We start from the raw sequence: 8606 nt of genomic DNA on the forward strand, positions 1-8606 counted from the left end.
GCAGGAAAGAATTGTTTAAGAAATTTGTCAATTAAAACGTCCCATGTATCGATCGCCCCTTCAGGTAACGATTCCAACCAATCTGTGGCTTCTCCCTTTAAAGTCCAGGGAAATAACATGAGATATATCTGTTCATCCTCCACTTCTCGGATTTTAAATAGTGTGCAGATCCTATTAAAGGTACGTAGATGTTCATTTGGATCTTCCTTCGGCGCACCACTAAATTGGCATTGATTAGTCACCATATGTAGAATTTGTCCTTTGATTTCATAATCTGGCGCATTAATGTCTGGATGAGTAATTGCGTGACCTTGGCCAGTGCGTTTAGCTCTCATTCGGTCTTCCATACTTAAAGGTTCCAGATTCTCCATAATTGAATTTGTTGAATCGGTATCACTAGATGATTCTGATTTAATGGTTCGTTCCTCAACAATCTCTGTTTGAATGATTGGTGGTTCCGGAGGAAAGTTTAATGGTTCAGGATCTACGAACCGTTCCTGAATATTCTCTGGATTCTCAATTGTGAGGTTGGGTTCAAAAAATGGATTATCGGAAATTTGAACTGAAGTACTTGGTTGACTGGATGACGATTCTAAAGAAAAATCAACGGCGGTTATATTTGCTAAATGTCTTGATCTAGTTACAGGTGGTGAACGTACAAAAGGTGATGAACGTCTTGCTCGGTGCATTCACTGAATATCCTATTAGTTTTTTTAAAAAGGAAAGAAAAATTATAATAAGTTATCCAATTAATAGACTTTTCTGATTTTGCCCACGTTTCGAATAGCCAAAAGATGCAGCAGAGGGGCAGGATTCGTTTGGTCTCAATATAATTGAGGACTGTTTGGCTCCAATAACCCGGTCCACGTACAAATCCAACTATTACTACGAACCAGAAAATTTTGATGTCTATTAATTTAACCACTTAAAATAAATTTTCGTAATTTTAAGAAATTTAGATAAGAAGTAGAAAAAATTCTAAGTCCTAAAAACTAGAATGGCGAGAAATAAGAGAGAAAAAGAGTTCGTCGAAAAAGGTTGAAAAAGAAAAAAAAAATGGTTGAAAAATAAAAGGTGATGGAAAATAAAAGAAACTTATAAAAACTTAAAAATACTTTACTAACCTAACCTTATTACTACTACTAACTTAAAATTATAATCGTAAATTGAAATTACTAATTGGAATGATAATTGGTACATAGTAAAAGGTCTAAAATATTAAAGCTTACAAGGAAAAACTAAATCCCAAATGGAAATAACTTAAAAAGAAACTAAAACTTAAAAAGGCGTCGCAAAATTTTAAAGTACCTAAATCTTAGTCTAAAGAAAAAGCACTTAAGGAATTCTACGGCAAAGCCTAAAAATCTAGGAGTAAAAATAACTATAGCAAAAACTAAGTTTAAAATTAAATATGAGCTAAAAATACAAATATTACGCTACAACGATTAAAAAGGTACAAAATATAAAAATATACAAAAAGTTGTAAAAAGTACAATTTTTATAAAAATATTATTTTTATATTATTTATTTAATAAAAATATTAATTTTACAATTTTAATAAAACTAATTAAACTAAAATATATAAATAAAAAGTAAAAGTAAAAATTAAACTAATAATAATAATAATAATAATAATTAGGTTTAAATAATAATTATAATTAATAATAACCCGTAATTAATGCTCGATTAGGGCTGCCTGTCGCCTGTCAGATACCCTCCGCGAGTTGCGGTGATTAATGAAGAAAACCCCGCGAGTCGCGGGGTTCAGAATTTCAGCTGACAGGTTTTATCTTCAACGCGTTTTTCTTTATTTATTTATTTATTTTATTTTCTGTTTTTAATTTTTATATAAATAAAAGATATTAAAATTAAACTTATATTTTTATAAACTAAAATAAAAATAAAGAAACTTATAAAACTTAAATATTTAACAAAATCATAAAAATACATATATTTTTGTTTTTCTTTTTATATTTTTCGAATATTTAAAACGTATTTTTACAAAAACGAATTTTAATAAAAGTAAACAAAAAAAATCTTTTTTTTTTTATATTAGCGTTGCGCTTCCGGCTTTTAAGATGATCCCTAGCAATATCGTTCCAATATGTAAAGTTTTTAAATGTAATTTCCTTATTTTTAGTTGTAATAGTTAAATAAATAAGTGCGAAGACGAAAGACGCAAATCGCTCGAAAATGAAGATTTAAAGACAAAAACGAAGATTTGAAACACCAAAACGTCCAAAAAGCTCAAATGTACAAGATACAATTCAAAAGGTTCAATTTATTGATGAGAAACGTCTAAAAATGACAAGAGTACAAGTTACAAAACGCAAAGTACAAGATATTAAATTATACGAAAGCACGTTTGAAAATCCGAAACCGGTACCCGAGCCAACTATCAACGCTCGACGCAACGGAGCTGAAAGTACAAGTCAACTATGCACAAGAATATAATATAATATTTAAATAATTCATAATAAGAATAATAATAAATAATAAAAAGTTGTTAATTGAGCATAGTTAAGGGGTCATAAGTGAAAATTTCAAATCAACATTTGCCTATAAAATGGAATTCACGTAGTAATGAAAATGTACACCTTTTCTTCATATTTCTTTCTCTCTTCTGTAATATGTAATATATATTTATATTATAATTTTAATATAAGTTAATTTTAATAATAAAGTTATGGTTTAGTTGGGTTATTGTAAGAAATATTTTACGGGTTTTAAGTCGAAATTCTGTCCGTGCAACGCTACGCGATTAATCACCACTGTAAGCTATGTTCTTCCTTTTTAAATTAATGTATCGTAACTAAGTTATTATTATGCTTATTTGAGCCGAAGTAATCGTGATGTTGGGCTAAAATATTAAGACGGGGTTATTGAACTTTGTACCATAATTAAGGTTTGGGCAAAAGACCGACACTTGTGGAAATTGAACTATTGACTATTAATAGATGGGGGGTATTGTCTAATTGAGTGACAACTCATTGGAGTCTGTCGAACCTATCTTCAAATTAATTAACCTAATAATTAATAATGATTATGGTTGTCCTATTTAGTGACGTTCATATGGAATCTGTTATAATCATTTAATTAATCAATTGGGTTGGGTAATTGATTATTCAAACTGATCAAGTGGGTAAATTAATATTCATATCTAATCAAAACAGGGGTGGATTACATACAGTGATAACTGGTGTAATTGTTGACAGAAGTGATAACTGCGTCACAGTTTAAATCCTTAATCAGTTGGAATATTTGACTTCGGGTATAAGGGTAATTTGACGAGGATACTCGCACTTTATATTTATGACCGATGAACTATTATGGACAAAAACCAGATAGATGTATCAAATAAACCAGGACAAAGGACAATTAACCCATGGTAATAAATTAAAATCAACACGTCAAACATCATGATTACGGAAGTTTAAATAAGCATAATTCTTTTATTATATTTCTCATCGTATCTTTATTTACTGTCATTTTATTACTCGCAATTTTATTTACTGTCATTTTATTTATTGTCATTATTTTACGCACTTTAATTATCGTCATTTATCTTTACGCTTAAAATATAGAATCGACAAACCGGTCATTAAACGGTAAAACCCCCCTTTTATAATAATATTACTACTTATATAATTATATATATTTTGTATAAATATAGTTAAAAATATAGTAAGTATCACCAGCTCCCTGTGGAACGAACCGGACTTACTAAAAACTACACTACTCTACGATTAGGTACACTGCCTATAGTGTTGTAGCAAGGTTTAGGTATATCCCATCCGTAAATTAATAAAACTTGTGTCATATTTTGTAGTATTTCCTAGTAAAAATAATACTATTTCGTACCCTCACGCTACATCATCAAGTTTTTGGCGCCGCTGCCGGGGAGCGCTAAAACGCTATATTTTTAATTATAATAATAATTTAATAAATATAATAATATAATAATATTGAAATAAAATATAATAATATAATAATATTGAAATAGAATATAATAATATAATAATCTTGAAATAGAATATAATAATATAATAATATTTTAGAATATATTTTGAATCGTAAAAGTTTTAAAAAGTCGTATTTATTAAATACTTCAGGGGTATATTATGTAACTTGTAATTAATAATTTCTATCATGTCGCTTTCATGTGAATAGTAAATTAATTAATTTCTTTTCATTTACTATTCATGAATAGTAAATGAATTCATGAATAGTAAATGAATTAAAAAAAAAAGTTTTGAAAAAAAATAATAATTATAAAAAAAGTATTAATTTGTAAAAAAAAATTCGTTTTTTTTTTTTAAAAAAAAAAAAAATTTGTAAAAAAAACGTTTTTTTTTTAAGAAAAAAAAAATTCGTTTTAAAAAAAAAAAAAAAAAAGTTTTAAAAAAAAAATTGTAAAAAAAACGTTTTTTTTAAGAAAAAAAAAATTCGTTTTTTAAAAAAAAAAAAAAATTTAAAAAAAAAAATTTTTAAAAAAAAAAAATTTTTTTTTTAAAATATAATAAATTATAATTTTTTTTTTAAGTTTTATTACCTTTATATTTTTAGACTATAGTTACAATTTTTAGTATTAAGTTTAGTTTTGCCATAGTTATTTTTATTTCTAGAATTTTTAGGCTTTGCCGTAAAATCCCTTAAGTGCTTATTCCTTAGACTAAGATTTAGGTGCTTTAGAATTTTGCGACGCCGTTTTTCGCGCTACTTTCTTATTTTTATTTTTCGACGCCTATTTTTCGACCTTTTATTTTTCGACATTTTTCGACGCGCAATCTATTTCTTTCTTATTTCTCGCCATTCTAGTTTTTAGGACTTAGAATTTTTTCTACTTCTTCTCTAAATTTCTTTAAATTACGAAAATTTATTTTAAGTGGTTAAATTGATAGACATCAAAATTTTCTGGTTCGTAGTAATAGTTGGATTTGTACGTGGACCGGGTTATTGGAGCCAAACAGTACTCAATTATATTGAGACCAAACGAATCCTGCCCCTCTGCTGCATCTTTTGGCTATTCGAAACGTGGGCAAAATCAGAAAAGTCTATTGATTGGATAACTTATTATAATTTTTCTTTCCTTTTAAAAACTAATAGGATATTCAGTGAATGCACCGAGCAAGACCTTCACCACCTTTTGTACGTTCACCACCTGTAACTAGATCAAGACATTTAGCAAATATAACCGCCGTTGATTTTTCTTTAGAATCGTCATCCAGTCGACCAAGTACTTCAGTTCAAATTTCCGATAATCCATTTTTTGAACCCAACCTCACAATTGAGAATCCAGAGAATATTCAGGAACGGTTCGTAGATCCTGAACCACTAAACTTTCCTCCGGAGCCACCAATCATTCAAACAGAGATTGTTGAGGAACGAACCATTAAATCAGAATCATCTAGTGATACCGATTCAACGAATTCAATTATGGAAGTAACGGAACCTCTAAGTATGGAAGATCGAATGAGAGCTAAACGCATGGGCCAAGGTCACGCCATTATTAAGCCAGAAGTTAATGCGCCAGATTATGAAATCAAAGGACAAATTCTACACATGGTAACTAACCAATGCCAATTCAGTGGTGCACCGAATGAAGATCCTAACGAACACCTTCGTACGTTTAAAAGAATTTGTACACTATTCAAAATCCGAGAAGTGGAAGATGAGCAGATCTATCTCATGTTGTTTCCCTGGACTTTAAAGGGAGAAGCCAAAGATTGGTTAGAATCGTTACCTGAAGGGGCGATTGACACATGGGATGTTTTAGTTGAAAATTTTCTTAAACAATTCTTTCCGGCATCCAAAGCCGTGAGACTTCAAGGAGAAATTGTTACGTTCGTGCAAAAGTCAAATGAAACTCTATATGAGGCGTGGACAAGATTTGGAAAGTTGTTGAGAGGATGTCCTCAACACGGTTTAGACACTTATCAAATAGTACAAATATTCTACCAAGGTGTCAACGTTGCTACACGAAAAGACATCGACATAACAGCTGGTGGTTCCATTATGAAGAAAACTGCAACTGAAGCTTACAAAATTATTGATAACACAGCCTCCCACTCTCATGAGTGGCACCAAGAGAAAGATATATATCGTTCATCTAAAGCGGCTAGAGCCGATTCTAGCCATAACTTTGATTCCGTTTCCGCAAAAATAGATGCTTTCGAGAGACGAATGGAAAAGATGAATAAAGATATTCATGCAATACGAATCAGTTGTGAGCAATGCGGTGGACCACACTTAATGAAAGACTGTCACATTGAACCAACATTGGAACAACGAGAGAATGTTTCCTATATGAACCAAAGGCCTGGAAATAATTATCAAAATAATTATCAACCGCCAAAGCTAAACTTCAATCGAAATCAAAACATTCTTTACAATCCAAAAGGACCCGAAAATAACTGGTATAACCAACAAGGTCTGAATAACCAACCAACTCAAAACAACACTTTCAATCAACAAAGACCTGGCTTATATAAACCACAACAACAAACCGAAGAGAAAAAGTCAAATCTGGAAGAAGTGGTATTTAAGCTAGTTGAATCTCAAACACAATTTATTGAAACTCAAACTCAAACGAATGAGAGGTTTGATCAGTCATTTAGAACTCAACAAGCTTCTATTTTGAATCTAGAAAAACAAGTAGGTACTCTTGTTAGATTGATGAGTGAAAGGAAACAAGGAAAGCTACCGAGTAATACTGAAGTAAATCCTCGGAATGAAAATGTTAATATGGTTTCAACAAATTCTGAAAAACCAGCATCAGAAGATGGGGAGGTTTTAGATGTAAGTAACAATGAAGAAGTTACACCACCACCACCACCCGAGTATGTAAAGCCAGTGGTGGCACCATACAGACCACCCATCCCGTTTCCAAGAAAAGGAGTTGAGTATGAGCAAGTAATAGGTAATAAAGTTTGTGATACCTCTGGAAAGAAGAAGAAGAAGAAGAATAATAAGAATGTGCAAGAAATAAAAACCGTAGAAGTAAACCCGGTGAAGACAGTTCCACCAAAACCTCCACCTAGGGTAGGTGATCCGGGTGAATTTATTGTTCCTTGTCTACTTAGTGACCGTGTCATGTATGATGCACTAGCAGATTTAGGTTCAAGTGTGAGTGTTATGCCTCTTTCATTATATAAGAGATTAGGTGTAGGTGAGTTAACTCCAACGGATATGAGTGTTCGACTCCTTGATCAAACCATTAAGCACCCAGTTGGAATTGCTGACAACCTACCCGTTCAAGTAGGTAATTTAACCTTTCTAGTCGAATTCATTGTCATTGACATAGAAGAGGACTCAAACGTTCCTCTAATTTTAGGTCGACCATTCTTAGCGTCCACCGGGGCGTTATTTGATGTAAGAAAGGGTAGAATGACACTTAGTAATGATGAGAAATCGATCACCTTTATGATTCGACAGTCTAAATATCCACAAACCAAAACTGTTGAACCGACAAAAACGATTGGTAAGAACCATGTTGTTTTACCAACTCCAACGGTAATGCTTAACAATAATAGAACGCCTAAGTGTGGGAAAAATGAAGTAACACCTAATGATGACTTGATAATAAAGAACCCCATAGTTGATACGAAATTAAATGACCCCGTTATTAACAGTTCAATGAAGAAACTTTTTAAACGGGTTATTGATGCTAAAAGTAAGGGAAACTTTAAGTTATATAACCGGTTAGTATCCAATCTGTCGCCTAAAGAAAAGGCAAAGCTAGTTGAATTTGTGGATATTACGGAAAAAGCTGGTCACTGGCTTAAAGCAAAAGTCACAGATATGCAAGTTGATTATGGTCCAAGAGAAATTGACGATGAAGTTAATCACAATTTCGACACCACATCTACCTAAGTGTGAGGAGATTCAAATATTCTAAAAAGAAAATGCTGTTTGGAGTTAGTTGTTCTGTTCTCGTGTAGTTCCGAGAATGGAATTCGATTGGTCTTTTCCGCTAGCAGACACTAAAGAACTAGTTTTCTCCCCCCATTCTGATTTTTTTTTATTTTGTAGGTTTTATATGAAATTAATATGCTTTTTAAATTTAAGTTTTGTGTGAATTTGAAAACAAAATTTACTTTATTTCATTAAGTAAAAAAATGATTTCTAAAATTCGTCGTGAGTTGAAGATTAGGTAGTTGAACCGAAATTACTTTAACCGAGGGCGGGACGAGAAATTTTGTTATCATTATTTTTAATTTAATTGATTTAAAGTATGCCAAAAAAAAATATATTAGATTTTATAAATTTTTGAACGTGGGGTAATATACCCAACTTCAAAATTATGTATGTTTGTATTTTATGTTATATACAAAACAGGGTAAAATAACGCACTTTCAAAGACTGTCATTAAGTTCAGAAAAAGGTACTAATTTTGACGACAAGAAACAAAATATCAAATGTGAAATAACAACAATATGTTTGCAAACTCGGTATTTTTAATCATTTTTCTACACTAATCACCCTCATGAATTTAAATTTTTACTGATTTCTTGCAAATGAGGGCATTGCAAGATCTCAAGTGTGGGGAAGGGTTATAAATTCTTTCGGGTTTGCACTTGGTTTATTTGCCAAATTTTGTGAAAATT

This window comes from Rutidosis leptorrhynchoides, chromosome 4 (assembly GCF_046630445.1).
Source record: "Rutidosis leptorrhynchoides isolate AG116_Rl617_1_P2 chromosome 4, CSIRO_AGI_Rlap_v1, whole genome shotgun sequence".
Taxonomy (NCBI): Eukaryota; Viridiplantae; Streptophyta; class Magnoliopsida; order Asterales; family Asteraceae; genus Rutidosis; species Rutidosis leptorrhynchoides.